At 38.9% G+C, this 18,181-nt stretch overlaps 1 long non-coding RNA gene across 4 annotated transcripts in view; it reads right to left on the bottom strand.

Annotated features, from left to right (window-relative positions):
- Nucleotides 1-6,031: 6,031 nt before the first annotated feature.
- The window catches only part of LOC126962352 (uncharacterized), a 57,954-nt gene continuing 45,804 nt past the window's right edge, over nt 6,032-18,181 (bottom strand). For 3 of the 4 annotated variants that reach the window (XR_007728663.1, XR_007728664.1, XR_007728662.1), the window contains 4 exons: nt 10,923-10,964; nt 10,467-10,556; nt 6,785-6,932; nt 6,032-6,267 (listed from right to left, as the gene is read on the bottom strand). This is a non-coding gene — a long non-coding RNA (uncharacterized LOC126962352). Of the gene's footprint in view, nt 6,268-6,784; nt 6,933-10,466; nt 10,557-10,922; nt 10,965-12,274; nt 12,334-18,181 lie in introns of all 4 variants that reach the window. The other variant, XR_007728665.1, reaches the window with a different exon arrangement.

The raw sequence follows: 18,181 nt of genomic DNA, 5'->3' as shown, positions 1-18,181 counted from the left end.
AAAGATCATCCAAAGGGCTTGAAGATTAACTTATCTTCCTGTCCTCAGTAGGAAGTGGGTAAAAAAAAAAGGTCAGTGAATGAAAAGTGTCAACACGTTGAATCTCATAAATCTATCAGAAACATTTACTCTCCATGTACATGAAATTGGGCAAGTTATTTGTTTCCTTCAATATTAATTTGAATTATGTACTGTGCATTATAGATAGATCAACTGCTTCCTAGCTGGTAGTCAATCTTCGAGAACCCAGGGATGTATTTTACTGTAATTTTAATCTGCTTCTATCTCAGTGCTTAGGATGACAAGTAACTAAGCATCAGGTTAAAATAATAATGTGTAATAGGTAAGTGCAAACTGCTTTCAATTATGACCAATAAGATGTAATTGATGATACTGAAAATACTGCAAATTGCATTGATTTTTACATCCAGCTGAAAAACTTGATGACACTGTTGCTTTCATCCTTACTGTTTCTTTTTTATGAAACAATCTGTACAGTGGAAAACAATACTTGTTACAAGTTTCATATATATATCCTTGCTGTTTTGCTGAAGAAAATGAACTTGGATATAGGTGATCTGCAACAACATTATAATAATGGTCAGTTAACAAACGTCAACTTTTCAATGCCTCCATGTGCTCTGATACTGGTTGTGCATCAAACAAGAGCACCCAGCAGAGAGGAAATAGAAAGGGTGGGATTCAGCCCATGTTCTAGTTGCCAACTTAGTCACTCAAAGGGAAGAGTTCCTTTTTTCTAATTTACACAAAATCACCCTATGAAGAAACAGCAGGTCAGCTCCCAGGTGCCAAGAGCAGATTAGAAGCTCTGCAGACTATATTTAATGTGCACAAAACCCATACAAGGTGTTTATTCATTTACGCACCCTAGTGATGTGGGAACTGCTGCTCAGAGAAGCAAAACCCAGCACCACATAGCTAGTGCTTGGGCATGTTGAATTTCCAAACCTACCAAACTTATTTCTACTGTGCTTATTTCTACTGGGTCAGAAGACCTCTACTGCACCTCAGGAAAGGGTTCCTAAGAAGACGTGCTGTGTCATCTTTTAGATAAGTGGAAACAAGGTGGCTTCGTTGTGGCTGCCCAGCCTGTTGCAGAATGTCATTGCATATGATTTCCCTAAAGCATTCTCAGAGCATCAACCACTGTGCACTGACCCTTCTTGGAAAAAAAATGGTATATTTGCAACCCAAATTATGGTTCAACAGGAAATCAAGAGTTCTTTTTGTAATTAGAACTCATTTTGTGGACAGGAAGAGAAAGCAGCTGAACTGAAGAGGGTGGTTGGACAGAACACCGGGAAGGCTGAATGCCGCGCCTCAGGAAGTGCAAAACGTGGACTTCTCTAAGCTTAATCTGCTTTGCGCATAGCTTCTCTGTATCTCTCTCCTCGTCTGCTTCATTCTGTTTTCTTCATATGCTTTCTCTGGGACTCTTTTTTTTTTTTTTTTTTTTTGAGACGGAGTCTAGCTCTGTCACCCAGGCTGGAGTGCAGTGGCGCGATCTCGCCTCACTGTAAGCTCCACCTCCCTGGTTCACGCCATTCTCCTGCCTCAGCCTTCCAGGTAGCTGGGACTACAGGTGCCCGCCACCATGCCCAGCTAACTTTTTGTGTTTTTAGTAAAGACGGGGTTTCACCGTGTTAGCCAGGATGGTCTCGATCTCCTGACCTCATGATCCGCCTCCCAAAGTGCTGGGATTACAGGCATGAGCCACCGTGTCTGGCCTGGGATTTTTAATTCTTTGTAATTCTGTGTGCCTATGATCTAATACCGTGAGCCCCAATCTTGACTTTAGAGCACCTTTCACATCCCCTTAAGATTTTCCCTCCAAGCCTCCTTCTTGAAATTCTCAACTTCAGGGATCCCATCAACTTAGTCAGCTTTCCAAGCAAGACGTTCCACTCAGGTGTCTTCTTCAATTATATTTAGCTGGAGCTGATTTCTTCATAGGTTTGGTGGAAGAACAAGAAGAGGTAGGATTGGGGCATCTGGACATGCACTCTGAGATTATGAGAATGGGGAGCTGACATTAATGGGCATAGATTGGTAGTTTCCTAAAATAAATTTAATGTACTTTCCAGATTCTCCGGCTCACATTAAACTTAGCCTCACTTAATAGATCCAATCCATGGCAAAGGCTACAATAGCCAAAGTCCTATTTCAAGGATGACACCTGAAGATAAAAGAATAAATGGTCATGCCTATAATCTGAGCACCTTGGGAGGCCAAGGCGGGAAGAATGCTTGAAGCCAGGAATGTGAGACCAGTCTGGGCAACAAAGCAAGATCGCATCTCTGCAAAAAACCAAAAACATTAGTTAAGCATGGTGGCGGGTGCCTGTCATCCCAGCTACTCAAGAGGCTTAGGCAGGAGGATCACTTGAGCCCAGGAGTTTGAGGCTTCCGTGAGTTTTGATCACACCACTGCAGTCTAGCTCAGGTGACAGAGTAAGACACTGTCTCTAAAAATAAACAAGATAAAATAAAAACAAAAGAAGAAATGAGTCATATGATAAAGATGGAGATTTCGTTAAAATTTTTGAAACATAAATCTGGCTGTCTTTATTTTTTGATGTCCCTTCCACTGCCACCCCTAAAAAACTCTAGCCTTACTAGGATCAATTGCCAGGGGACCTGAAGTGCCCTCAGCCAACTACATGTCATATCTGAAATGCTTCCAGGCTCTACATCCCACCATCTGCTTAAAACATTCCTTGTCATCTGGTCCCCTCTGCTGCAGATGTCTCTAGCTTCTTTCCTCCTCTTGAGTAGCCCATGTAGATTAGCAATCAAATTCCAGACGGCCTCCTTTGCTCTGGCCTGGCATAACCCTAAGATGTAGCTTCTCATATGAGTTCTTGGGCTCCACCTGATCATATCCAGCCTTGCCATTTTATTTTTATTTGCCTAACATGTATGAAACATTTACTTAAGTCGGACACTGTAGTTCTTCCCCTGCATTAAATCCATTTACTTTTCAAAAAGATGCCATATGGTAGCTCATATCATTGTCCTCATTTTGCAGAGAGTAACAAAGTTTTACAGAGATAAAATATATCTAAGATAACTCAGAAACTAGGGGACCAAGATGGGAATTAAAGCCAGAATATGGAACTTATTTTCTTATGACCCACACGGTATTGGACAGTCTATAGACCGAGACAAAAGCACCTAAAACTGATTGCATTTCCTGTATATGAGGAATCATGAGCCTGTTTCCCCAGTTATTACATGTTTGGACGTGGTTTGTCCCCAACAAAACTCATGTTGAAATTTGACCCCCAATGTAGCAGAGTTGAGAGGTGGGGCCTAGTAAGAGGTATCTGGGTCATGAAAGTAGATTTTCTGTGAATAGATGAAGCCCTTTCTCCTACAGGGGTAAGTTCTTCCTTCAGAGGAATGGATTCATTTGCAAGAGAATGAGTTTTTAAAAAAGAATCTGAGGCCAGGTGTGGTGGTTCATGCCTGTAATCCCAGCAATTTGGGAGGCAGACACAGGAGGATCACTTGACGTCAGGAGTTCAAGACCAGCCTGGCCAACAAGGTGAAACTCCGTCTCTACTAAAAATACAAAAATGAGCCAGGTGTGGTGGGGGCACCTGTGATCCCAGCTACTTGGAAGGCCTGAGGCAGGAAAATTGCTTGAACCCGGGAGGCGGAGGTTGCAGTGAGCTGAGATCATGCCATTGCACTCTATCCTGAGTGACAAGACCAAAACTCCGTCTCAAAAAAAAAAAAGAAAAAAAAGAAAAGAATCTGGCCTCCTTGATTTTTGCTCTCTTGCTTCCTTTCTTGCCGTGTGATCTCTTTGCACACAGTAACTCCACTTCCACTTTCCGCCATGAATTGAAGCAGCCTGAGGCCCTCACTAGATCGGCTGTGCAATCTTAAACTTTCCAGCCACCAGAATCACAAGGCAAGCAAACCTCCGTTCTTTATAAATTACCCAGTCTCGGGTATTCTGTTATAGCAGTATGAGCCAGACTAAGACATTTGTCTAAGAGTGGTCTCCTTACTTAGGTTTAAGTTTCTTGTGTGCAGAGGCAATTTAAAGGCACAGATCGAGTTTTCAAATATTTGTCTCATGGGACCTATGCCATATGTCAGCTTTCATCACCATCAAAGAAAAGCTGCCACTATGGAGAGTGTGTGTGTGTGTGTGTGCGTGTGTGTGTGTGTGTGCGCGTGTGTGTGTGTGTTTTCTACACAGCTTCAAGCTGGGTTGCCTAGTATAAGGAGATTTAGAGTTGTTTCTCTGAGATTTAGACTAACTAGCAGTGATCATCAAAGCCTAGGTTTTATTCTGGAGCAATTATCACTGTTACAAGCAGGAAATGTGATTATATGGCTTATTGTTTTCTTCTGATGATTAATTTATTTGGGACATTTGATGCTGCTGCTGCTGATGATAATGATAATTTGGCATTATCAATAATAATAATAGTAATTATTATTTGGCCCTGCCAAAAATCTCTAAATTCCTGCTCCTTTTAAAATGGAACACTATGTGGTGAAAAACATGGCATCTGTCATTTTCACTGAAAAAAAATAAAATAAAATAAAAATCTGTCCTTTTAAGCCATCTCAATTGAAGGCAGAATTTAATAATATGCTTTTGCTGACTGCTGTGTAATTGAAAAAGAAATAAAAATAAAAAACTTTAAAAATTCTAACAAATAAGAAAGGCATATTTCTTTATCTCTACCCAGACCCCAACCTTCTCAATGAGATGATCTGAAAACCACTCAGGCCACTATACTCTAAGATAGCCAAGATGGATGAGAAAAAGAAACCAAGGATGACTCTGAGTCACATTCTAAAATCAAGATTATGATCTGCCTTTAGCACCCTGTTAGCTAATTTCTATGTCTAGGACAAGGCCATTAGAATTGCCTGTATTCCTCTCTCCCAGCACAAACACACAGGCACACATTGTTCCAGTTACCTATCACTGCTACTTGAAATTTTAGTAGTGTAAAATGACAACCACTTCATCAGAGTTCACACCTTTGTGGATCAAGAATTTAGGCAGCATTTGCTGAGAGATTCTTCTGTTCCATGTGGCATTGATAAAAGTTACTTCTGGTATACAGCTGGCAGACAGAGTAGTCTAGAGAGTCCATAATGGCTTCATTCATAGTCCTCACACCTTTCTGAGGATGGCTGGAAGGTTGGGTTCAGCTGCAGCTATGGTCAGGAGACCCTACATGTGACCTTTCCAGCATGGAAGCATCAGAGTAGACAGACTTTTTATGTCGTGGCTTATGGCCCTAAGGATGACTCTGTCAGTGAACAAGGAAGTCATTGTATGTTTTCTGTGGCCTACACGTGAAAGTTACATAATGCACCTCTGCCATACTCGATTGGTAAAAGCTAATAGAAATATACCCATAGTTCAGGGTATAGGTCTCACCTCTTAATGGAAGGAATATTGACGAATGTGTGTCCATGTTTTGAAATTGCCACAATTAAGTACACACACTCTTTTTTATTTCAAATCCCAAGATCTGGGTATAAGCAGGAAAAATGTCCCAGCAGAAAGGAGTCAAAGTTCATATCTTTCTCTCTCTTGCCTTCATAATTGACTTCTTTCTATCTGTCTCAGTTTCCATAAAAAACGTACCACATAAAGAATATTTATAACTGAAGATCTAGTCTGGAACTGGCTCTGCTAATTTTGAATCGTATGACATTAGATGAAACATTTGCTGTTTTAGCCTTAATGTCCCCATCATGAGAATGGAGATGAAAATACTCAGCCTCTCACATGGTTTTGGAAGAGCAAAACAGGAGAACATATGTCAAAATGCACAACAGACATTAATGTGTTTAGTGCTTTTATTCGGTAAAAAATTATATGTTGTATAAATAGTATTTATATAATACTAAATACTAACAATACATTTGAAGTAACTAAAATGTAGAGGAGAGGAGATTTCCCCTTAACCAACTGAGCGACGTCTTGGCTTTCTGGGAAATTAAAGAAGCAACAAACTTACCCTTCTCACGTTTACATTTTATTTAGTGGAGGATTTTTTTCACTTTCCCTTTCTCCTTAATGTTTTGTCTTATTTCAAATTTGTCAGGTACTACATGATATCAGGAAATAGTCCTAAGAAGCAGTTTAGCTCTGTTGATGGTGAAGTGAGTTGTTTCTCTTCTCTCACTGTCCCTGTATCCTCTTAAACATTACAAGTTGAAATTTGAACACAGTCTTTTGTGGTAACTCAAAGGGATCTCAGACCTATAGAAAATATATAGGATAGATTGTCAGACCAGTGAAATTTTGATATTCTCCCAAATCTTACTAATAACTAGCTGTTGATTTATTTCTTTTCTGTCATAGAATAGGATACTCCTTTAGCAAAGAAATGAGTTTATGTGGCTCAGGTTCAAGTATACCTCATTATTGTGGGATGGTAGATGAAGGAATTAGCAGGCTTTTGTGTAATGTTAAGATCATGAGTTTTGGCAGAAAACAAACCCAGTCTTAAATTCTGGCTCCACCAATTACTAGTCATACTGCCTTGCACAGTTACTAATTTCCTAAGCTTCAATTTTCTCATCCAAACAAATGATGATGTTAATAGCATCTTTCTCATGAGGTTGTTGCAGGATAAATGAAATATGTCACTGTGGACTGTATCTGGCACTCAGGGAATATGCATTAAATCATGGTTAATACAATGAAATCGCTGAAATCACTGTTATTAATAGTTGTAATTGGTAATAATAACATTCATATGTAATAGTTAAAAAACCTTATCTATCCAGGACTCGTAGGTTACTCTGCTACTTCACTTAGCTCCACATATGCCTTGTCCTCTTTCATTCCATTTTCACCAGGGGCTTCCTGCAGGTCACCTGAAGGCCTTCTTTGAAGACAGCTGTCCTCCTCAGTGAGTCAGGCTGAGCACAAAAGATTGTAATTTCATTAGATTGGTGCCTGGAACAGCGAAGCCAAATCTGATCATCAGATTACTCAGAAAATCTGTCCCTACAGAGATATAGCCTGAATTCTGCCAAGAGAGGACCCATATTGTTTTCTTTAAACAACAGCTTATTCATTATTGATAAGATTCAAGGACATCTCCATCATCCACTACCCTAATTTACTAAAATATCTTGTTCAGTAAAATGGTGATGCACAGAATGGCTATTGATTCCAACTTTCACCTGGGGACAAACTGATTTCCTCCGAATAGGAATTTTACTATGATAAAATGAGATGAATGCTTAAGTATTTCTGTTCCTGGTCCATGGAGTCACAATTGCTTAAAGTAATCAGACATAGAAAATTTAGACACCACTAAACAAAGAAAATATTCTTTATGAAATTTCTGCAAAGGGGAAAATGAGCAAATACCAAGGCCTGTGCCTCCAAATTAGAACCCACATCTTCCTACCATTGCTACCTTTAGTGTATTGCTAAGCAAGAAAAGACAGGGGCACACTGGATCTAACTCTCGCTCAACTCTTGTTAGAAAGACCACTTGGTGGACCTGGGGAGAAGCCAAATGTTTTACCCTAAGTGGACACTTAGCCAAGAAAACCAGTGTAATAGTCTATCCTCAATTCATTCAGAATCCAGTAGGACAGCAGGCCGTTGTTTGTTGGGTATCTCAAAATCTCTAAAACATTGTATCTGATCTTCCTCTATTCTCCTCCAAATTCACTCATTATGGAAAAGTACTCCCACCCCCTACACACCCAAAAATGGCATGTTTCCTTTAATGTACCTAATTCCCCCCATTCACTCTGGTTAAAGAAGTAGCTACTCTATTTGATACCGATACTGATTTTTCCCCTAGCAGGAGAATGTAAACTGGCATCTTTGTCTATAAATCATAACCTCTTTTTCCTCTGCCAACTCTCCCTCCCTGGGCCTGCTGTCCTTGTAATTCCTTTTTCTTTTTTCTGTATCCTAGCATAGATAAGTACATTTGTTCTCCAAGCAGGAAGATGATATTTCACTTCATCAAACCTTACTTGGACCAGAACTTCCTTCATTTGTTATATCAAGGTTGGAGACTCTCAGAGTTCCCCAGCTGACCCTACCCCAGGACATTGTAGGCAGGAGAATCTCTTTCTTTAAGGCCCAGACAAATATATATCCCTCCATGGAGCATCTGCTTTTCCCTTGAACAATCAGCTCCTTACACTTGTCTGTCAAATCATGCTACTTGCAACTTTTTTGAAAATTTGTAGTGTTCTACTTTTTTTTTTTTTTTTTTTTGAGACAGAGTCTCCCTCTGTTGCTCAGGCTGAAGTGCAGTGGTGTGATCTCAGCTCACTGCAACCTCCGCCTCCTGGGTTCAAGTGATTCTCCTGCCTCAGCCTCCCAAGTAGCTGGGACTACGGGCACCCGCCACCACTCCTAGCTAATTTTTTGTATTTTTAGTAGAGACAAGTTTTCACCATGTCAGCCGATCTCCTGACCTCATGATCCACCAGCTTTGGTCTCCCAAAGTGGTGGGATTACAGGCGTGAGCTGCTCATTCTACTCTTAGTAGTGGTTTATGTTTCTGTTTTTAATTACTAAATTGTGAATTCCTTAACCTCAAGTTATATGTCATGTTTTCCCTTTAATCCCTTGAAAATCTGGTACAATGCCAAGTAGTGTGTGATAAATGTGTCTTTAAAGTGAAATTCTTTGGAATCTCTTGTTATTATTTTTAATCATGCAACTAATATATACCACTGTAGAAAATTAAGAAAATATAAGAATGTAAGAAGAAAAAAGTAAAATACCATATTTGTTGTATGTTAACATATTTAAAAATAAGTTGGAAAAACAGAATTTTATACATAAATAACACTTATAACATGAACATTTCCAAATGTTATTTAGACAAGTAAAATACAATAAAGATACTCCAATGGACTTACAAATACTTTAGCACTTTCAGTTTTACTACAGACTACACTGAACGTCTTTATGTACAAAGGCTTTCTGAAGTTCACAATCATTTCCTTAGTATTTATTCCCATGCTAGAATTACTGGATTAAAATTACTAGTAATTGTATAATTATTTTTTACAAACATTTTATACAATGTTTACGTCAACTTCCTTTAATTGCTCTTTGACAATGGTTTTTATCAAATTTCAATATGTTTATCTGTAAAGAATCTTTGTAATGATATAAAATTATACCAATATTTTCAAATTTCAAGGATGCTTGCATAATGAACAGTTTTGGAAGACAGAAATAGCAAACAGCAGCTTGCCTACACCCTTGGACTATGAGAATACTATTTCTCTCTGACACAAAAGGGCCAATTTTCCTACAACACTCTGTTTGAAAATTGCATTATCTAACCTCAGGGATCTTCTGCTGTAGTATACCCCTAAGAATGTCAAGGATTGAGGAACCAGTGTAAATGCTAGTATTCTGGCATCTGCAATTGCTACGAGAAATAAACTGTCCATCGTCTTTGACCCAGACGTTTCCTGTCTTCTACTAGTATCCTAAGTTAAACTCTGGCTGGTTACTTGATAGCTTGCAAGTAGGGTAAAACTTCAGACTCTTTATAGTTCTTGACATTTTTGTGATTTGTGATCACATTTTGTAATCCGGTCACCACAATTATTAATTATCAATGACGTCTTCCTCCTTTGAACATATAATATTTATGGTTTTGACAATTATATTACGTAGCAGTTGGTGCATGGGTTATGAAACCAGATTGTCTTTGTTAAAAAGTGGGCTCCATCTCTTTTTTTTTTTTTTTTTTTTTTGAGACGGAGTCTCTCTCTGTCGCCCAGGCTGGAGTGCAGTGGTCGGATCTCGGCTCACTGCAAGCTCCGCCTCCCGGGTTTACGCCATTCTCCTGCCTCAGCCTCCCGTGTAGCTGGGACTACAGGCGCCCGCTACCTCGCCCGGCTAGTTTTTTGTATTTTTTAGTAGAGACGGGGTTTCACTGTGTTAGCCAGGATGGTCTCGATCTCCTGACCTCGTGATCCGCCCGTCTCGGCCTCCCAAAGTGCTGGGATTACAGGCTTGAGCCACCGCGCCCGGCCCGGCTCCATCTCTTATATTGTGAGAGGCCTTAAAGAAGTTTATTAAGCTCTTTTTACCTGTTTCATTATCTCTAAAACTGTAATGACAACAGCATCTATTGCGTAGTCTTACAGTGAGAAATACAATTAATATGATTACCACTGCAGTGCCTGACAAGTAATTTTGTTATTGTGCTGTTCTGTTGTTGTTGTCTTTGTTCATTTGCTTGTTTTGTGTGTACAAATTATATCAAATGAACTCTACATTTTATGAAGACAGAAAATTGTTTTAATCTCATCTGTCTCCCTGCTCCTTCCTACTATTATTGTGTGTATGTTTCTTTCTCTTTTTTAATTCTTATAGATACCCACTCAAGGCAAATGCTAAGAATTTTTTCAATGAATAACAATACAAATAGATAAGTAGTGATTTTACTCAACTGCACATTAAGTCTCATTTCATCTTTCCTTCCTTCCTTCTTTTCTTCCTTCTTCCCTTCCTTCAATGGATTAATATTTATTGAGCATCATCTGGGGATACAAGATTAATATGATCTGGATCAGCAGTGGAATCATGTGTAGGTGATTGGAATGTGGTAAGAACAGTGCTACACAGATGAAATAACAACTGTTCCCTTGATCTAGCTATGATCTAGCTCATAGCCTCCTGTGAGTACACAGAAGTAAGGCAACTGACCTGGATAAAACCAAGAGAGGCTTATACATATCTAGATAAGGGGACAGTTGTTATTTCATTTCTGACCAGAGCTGCCCTAATTTAGTACTGAGGAATAGATGGCAGGTGAAATTGAATGATTTCGAAACAATTCTCCTCTTGGCAAGAGAACGAAGTCAGCAATGACAGTGTTTCTTGAATGCAAGAGGGCCCAGGCTTACCCAGCTAATTATAGTGATGGTTTTCCTATGCAGATGCATATCCTAAAAGGGAAAAACAAAAAGAACAAAGTAATCATTTTATATTATTAATATTCCTATCAATGTCCACTTACTGAAAATAAAAACTTTGAAAATATATTCACAAATATTTTAGCTGAGGCAAATACTTTTATTTGGTGCCTGTTCAGGCAAAAACCAGGCAGCAAGCCACTTGTGGCTTAATTACTGAATCATATTAAAACAAGGCAATTTAATTGTGATTAGTGTTACAATAATTTATTCATAAAATTCTAGTATATGTATTTATTTCCTAAAATTCATTACTTCCAGCCCAGAACTATATGTGCTCCATTAGATTAAAAAGTACAAGGTCATTAACCCACAATTCTGCTTACAATCCTGTTTTTAGATTGCATTCTCTTTGCTCTTTAGTTAAGATTAAATTGTTAAGTCCTCTTAGGTCATTTATCCTTAACTGTTTAATTTCTGTGTGATCACCTAAAGGCTCATATCATTGCTAATAAAACAGGTGTGACCTGCCCAGAAAACAGTTGTCTTTCCCTGAACATCTGGTGGAGATCCAAACTCTGGTCAATCCTCTTTAGCATGCATTTGTCCCCTATGCTTAACTCCAGTCATCAGTGGTTCTGAAATTGTAATACATATCTGCATTTTCACGATTATTAAAGTTGTAGGGACTTTTACCAAGAGCATTTAACACATGAAAAAGTGCACACATATCAGTACTATTTTTTTTTCTGAGTCCAGACTATCTCCTACTTTTGGGTGGGCACAGATGATTAACTGAACATAGAGGTAATGAATCTAAAATTGTGGAGTAAGGCTTCCAGGCAAGTGGCTTCATATAGACAAAAACCTATGTTTTACTATCAGAAAATGCATGTACCACACAGTCAAGGCCAGCCATCTATATATCTCTCTGAGTATTTGTTTAGAGGGAGTAGATGGCTCAGTCCAAACCCATCCCCACTGCTGACAGAGTAGCTGCATGATGGTAGAAGCAGGAAAGAAATCCAACTTATTAAGTTTCTCCTACCAGTATAGCAGGAAACTTTGAGACAGAGGTTTTAAGATCTTTGGACCCAGGCAGATTTCCCAATTCTTCAAGAGAGGTATCAGTACAATTATATACAGAGGAAGAAAGTGAGACATAGATATAAAGTTACTTGCCCAAAGTAGCTAGCATGGAATTAAAACTAGCTTTCTAGAATTCCAAACCTCAGTGCACTGTAGCAAATTCTATCTTTCCCTTTATCATTAAGATATGCAGAACAAGCAATCACTATTCTGGAAACTATTCTGGAAAATAGTTAAGCTATTTTAATACTAACCACATTTTGCCTCTTCTTCTCTATTATACCTTCTTGCTATTCTCTAAACATGAAATTTCCTGAGAAGCAGGGAGAGAAAGTGTTAGGTAATCAGTACTATATATTGGTGGTGTATCCCTGAGATGGCCCTTTAGGACTAAGGTATCCACTAATCCAACTGCAGGGAATATTGCTGCTGGTATATCTCAGCTGAATTTCTCCCAATAAACTATCCTTGCCCAGAGAGCTGCTTTACCCATCTTCTCTTCATGGCACCTCCCTCCCACATCTAAGGACAAGTCAATGTAGGGATACAAACGTCTGGCTCTTGCCTTAATTAGGGATATCTCTGAAGGGACATCTCAAATTTATAGCACTCCATTTGATTAGCTGAGGCCTCTATTATGAGTGAATTACAGTTCAGCTTTCACCCTTGTCGTTTCCTGCATCCCTTGCTCCCAAATAAAACAACAGCATGCCCATCTGTATCTCAGAGTCTGTTTTCCAGGAAACCCGACTTTGACACTTGGAGATATAAGTGGTCAAAGTGAACATTCTAAAACGGTATTTTGGAGCATGATCACCCACTAGCTGGCAGTAAAAATGCTATCATTGATGAAAGATGGAGCCCCTTCACAGACAGCCCCTTTGCAGTATATGTATTTAATTTTGACCAGTAGTGAAATGGGATGGGATAATTGTGAAAGGAAGTGCACCAACAGGTTCCATATCTCTGGTATTTGAGAGGTACAAGAAAGTAGTCATTATAGGACAATAGAAATACGATGGCTATGTGCAGAGTTGATCAATGTATTGAAGAAAGACAGTGAAATGCTAAGGGCTATTAATCACCAGTTTAAAGATAAGGGTGATTTGTTTTGCAATCAGAGGACAGAAAACTATCTGAGGATCAAGTGCCATGCACAGTTATATGGGAAACAGAAGTCCAGAGAAGGTTCTCAAAAATATTAAGTCTGCTCTGTCAGGCAGAGCTCTGACTACAAAGGGGTAGCAAGACCCTAAGAACAAAGATCAGATTATTTGGGTAGAAAAACTCATAAATTGAGGAGTGGTGAGACCCTAAGAATTGGGGTAGGATTTTCTGGGTAGATAAATTATTAAATTTTGAATCCCTACAAATCCCTAAACTGGGCCTGAAGAAGTGGAATATGTCAATAACTAGTGTCCCCATTGTTTGAAGAAAAAGAAGAGTCCTCCAACTTGCAAGACAATGCAAATCTCCTTTAAGCATGTACCCTCACCATCCCTCCTGGCCACAAGACCAATACGTAGGATTAAGTCACAACATAAACTAGTCAGGGAAGCCTTAGCCTATTAAACTAAGCTCTGCCCCACAAAGCTGCAGGAGCTGCTAAACCAAGCCAGATCATACTGGCGGTAGCCAGAAGAGTATGTGAGGCTGGATCCTGAAGATTCTTCACCTAGGGAGAAGAACACACAGGTAGACAAGAATAGGTTACTGACCTATAAGCATTATCCCAAGATATAGGATTTAACAACCAGCAAGGACTCTGGGTGCTAATTTGCCGGTAGAATAGTTCTTGAAAATTTTGATGGGGAGATGACTCATAATAATTGAGGTACAAATGCCAGAGCTATTAAAGTAGGTGTTGGAAGAAAGGATTAAAGGGCTCAGAGAAGTGGAAATATGAGAGTGTATATACTATGAAAGGCCAGTTGGATTTGTTCTGTGAAATGGCCAGAAGACTCTGTTCCAAAGAAATAAGGAATGTGCTAGAGAGACAAGCCCAGAATCTTGAGAAACTCATACTGACTGTCATCTTTAGGTCGCGGCTAATGAAAGGAGGTGCTGTTACAGAACCGGGCTGCCTCATAACAATGCAATGATAGGATACCAAAATTATAGGAGCCAGGTTGCAGTGCTCAAACATCAGTCAGGTAGACACAAAGATCATGATGAATGTCAGAATGACAGCCAGGGCCGGCTCACTCATAGAGAACTGTGCAGAGTTAATAGAACAAAGTATTTGCCAGGAGCAAGAGGATGGGCAGGAATAAGAGTATTGTTCAACCTATACAATCAAAAGAAATGAAAAATAAACAAGAGACTAAGGAACATCACCTTAGTAACAAAATCACAGTCCTTTGCTCAATTTAGGGAATGGAGCAAATTTTCAGATACATTATATATTGATTGGTGAAGAGATTGTATCCTCAGGTGAAAGACCACGTAATATTACAAAAAGGAAATAAAGTAATGTTGACACTTGGTTCTGAAGAGATCTAAGATCACAAACACTGACTATTTTTCGCTAGGGAAAGGGGGATATAAAGAAATTTTGGGAAGTGTTAAACAGAGAACACAATTTGACATTAAAATCTGGACTTCAGAAACATCATATGGCCCTTGTATTAGAGTATAGTTTGTGGGCTGGGTCAAAAGTAAAGTTCTGGATCGGGTCCAGCTTACGTTGGGTCCATAGACACACCCAGTGATCTTTCCCTTGGTCCTCAAACTTATAGTTGGCAGGTACACATGTGGTTGTTGGCAGGATGTTCCACTGATTCACTGGCATATGTGGCAAGGACTGTCATAGTAGGGGAAGCCAAGTACACCAAAATTTTAAATTAAAAACAATATTGCATCCTAAGTAAAACCAGCACTATGATGAAGCCAGCGAAGTACCTAGGGCACAACATTTAAGAAAGCATTCACTTTCAAGCTTGTGCATCCTAGTCCTGGCCCTGAATCTGAGGCAAGGAACAGAAATTAGTGGCATATTTAAAATCCTAAAGGATGAAGGGGAGATGATCCCAGTTGTATTCATATTTAATAACCCTACTCCAAAGTCAGATGGACATAGGAAGATGCCAATAAATTATTGCAGACTCCAACATGTAACAGATCCAATTGCTGATACTGTGCAGATGAGGTTTCTTTCCTAAAAGAGATTGAAAAAAGCCTCAGATACATAGTATGAGGTTATTGATCTGGAAAATGTACTCTTTTCCATCCCCACCAAGGATGAGTACCAGAAATATATTGCATTTATGCAGGATAAATAACAGTATACATTTATATTTATCCTCCAGGGCTATGTTTATTCTCTTGTCAACCGGTACAATAAAGTCTCACATGATCCCTACATCATGTTGTTCCACTATATTAATAACATGATGTTAATCACACCAGATAATCAATAAGTAGAAACGAGATTGGAAGCCTTGGTTAGACACATGCCCTCCAGGTTGGGAGGGAAACCCTACAAGAGTTTAAGAACCACACACAAAATTGGAAATTTTAGGAGTCCAATGTTCTGAGTATGACAGAATATCAGCTCCAAAATAAAGTATAAATTATTGCTTCTTGCATCTCATACCACTAAGAAAGAAGCACAACCTGATAGCCCTCTTTGGGTTCTAGAGGCAGTATATTTCACACAGAATACAATCACTTCAGCTTATTTACCAAGTGACACAAAAAGCCACCTATTTTGAGTGGATCCTAGAGCATACAAAGGATGTGGTATAGGCTCTGTCACATTGCCCTGGATATTCTTTGCTACTACATTTATCTGTGATAGGAAAAAATGTCATGTGGATTTTATGTTCAACCTCAGTAAAATAACTAGAATGTATTTTAGATTCCCTGTATTTCTTGAGCTAAGCCATGACATTGTGTGGCTACATGACCTTAACGACACAGCATGAGCTGACTTCTCTTTGACACAGCAATTCATGAGCCTAGACATTATTAGGTAAAAACAGTGACTCCCAGATCAGGCAGGAGTAGGGCCCAAGTTAGCTGATCAATTGGGCTGCCCAGAAACCCATATCATCTATCAGTTTTACTATAGTGGCTTACTCTCTGCTAATATCTATGGTAACCAGCCAACAAATACAATGAAATGTTGGACTTGATTCATGGGTGAATTAGCTCAATATGTTCATGCATGCTGAAAATAGATGACAAATGTACTATAGACTTGCAATAGTGGCCCTGAAAGATGGCAGTGAGGGAAAAATTATTCTAACTGGCAGGCCCTCAAGAGCAATGCCTCACAATCTGCTTTTGATGGGAAAATGTGTCCCTAAATATGGATGTATAAACTCTCGAACCAAAGGACTTGACTAGTTAGTCAAGGACCTAGAAAGAGATAAAGTGGAGGATCAGAGGAAATATAGGAAATAATATAGGAAAGAGGCCTATATTAGACATCATGGGATGGGCAAGAAATGTGAAGATCATTGGTGTCACATGCTAATATCAACTGGAATGCATTCACCATAGAAAAATTACTAAACAATCAAGTAAACAAAACAACTCAGCTGGTTGACCACACTAATGCAGGCATGAAGTCTACAAGGATTGCACAGCTACAATAGCAGGAATGGAGGCTACACACAGGCCCAATAACATGGTCTAGCACTCACAAAAGCTTGTCTAGCTCTTGCCGCTGCCAAATATCCACCTCCAACAAAAACAAATGGTGAATTACAATGTGACACCATCTCTCAAAGAGATAAGCTATTCACCTGGTGGCAAATTGATTATATTGGATTCCTTCCATCCTGGAAATTGCATAATTCATCTTGACTGGATTTGATACATATTCTGGGTATGGTTTGTTATTCCCTGCCCACAGAGCATTAGCCAGCAAAATTATCCAAAAGTCTTACAGAAAAGTAACCATTCTATGAAGCTATGGCCCCTAAAGGCTGAACATAATCTAGGAATCAAGGCATGGACATAGAAGTGACTCTGCTTACCGGTAGTCTCAGTGATCCACTTGAGGAATTATTGCTCCCCATTGCCATAACTCTATTTTTACAGATTTAGGGGTCCTCAATAATCTCACTTAATTTCCACTGCTGCAGTAAGCACATGATTAAATGAGGTGATTTCTGAAGAGGATTTTTTTTTTACAGTGGTCAACATATAGTGAACACTTAATATCATTTATCATTTAGGTATTCTATTAAGCAAGGATAAAATCTCTTTTCACAATTTCAGGTTTATTTTGACATGAAAATTATCTTTTAAAGCTAAAATAGCTCATTTGCTTACATTTGTATTTAAGTGCTTAAATTTAGTGGACTAAAATACACACTAAGATGAAAATGAGTAACAGCTGCATTTGTTGGCATCCTTATACTTTGTAAAAAGGAGAAAGCTATTGTGTGGGCTAAATTGTGCCCCCAAAAAAGTTCATGTTGAAATCCTAACCCCAAATACCTCAGAATTTTACTGAATCTGGAAAGAAGGTATTGATTTATAGAGGCAATTAAATTAAAATAACGTAATTAGGGTGAGCACTAGTCCAGTATGACTGGTGTCCTCATAAGAAGAGAACATTTGGACAGAATACATTCAGAAGGAAGACAATGTGAAGACACAAGAAAGAAACAGCTGTCTACAAACCAGGGAGAAAGGACTGAAATAAATCCTTCCCTCATAGTCCTCAGAAGGATTCAACCCTGCTGACACCTTGTTCTTGGACTTCCAGCCTCCAGAACTATGAAAACATAAATTTTTGTTTTTTTAAGCCACTCCAACCATGGTACTTTGTTATGGTGTCCTTAGCAAATTTATACAATTAGCAAGGCATTTTGTCTCTTGTGTTTGCTCTTTTCTGTTTTTTCTTTCTTTCTTTCTTTCTTTCTTTCTTTCTTTCTTTCTTTCTTTCTTTCTTTCTTTCTTTCTTTCTTTCTTTCTTTTTTTGTGATAAACATAGCTTTATTTTCCTTTTTGCCTTCAAAGCAGGGACTCCTACAGCTTATACCTCTTCAGGTACCACAAAGATTTCTCTTGGATGATCAGAGTTAAATATTGAACCAACCAAGAGAAAAAGGAGGAAAAAACTGTTTTCTCAGCAGAGAAAGACACTATCTTCAATCAAATGATCGATCCATGGATCTTGTTGATGTATTTATGCTCATGTTTAT

This window comes from Macaca thibetana, chromosome 9, assembly GCF_024542745.1.
Source record: "Macaca thibetana thibetana isolate TM-01 chromosome 9, ASM2454274v1, whole genome shotgun sequence".
NCBI classification, from domain to species: Eukaryota; Metazoa; Chordata; class Mammalia; order Primates; family Cercopithecidae; genus Macaca; species Macaca thibetana.
The sequence above is the reverse complement of the archived record's forward strand: the minus strand, read 5'-3'. Positions and strand labels throughout refer to the sequence as shown.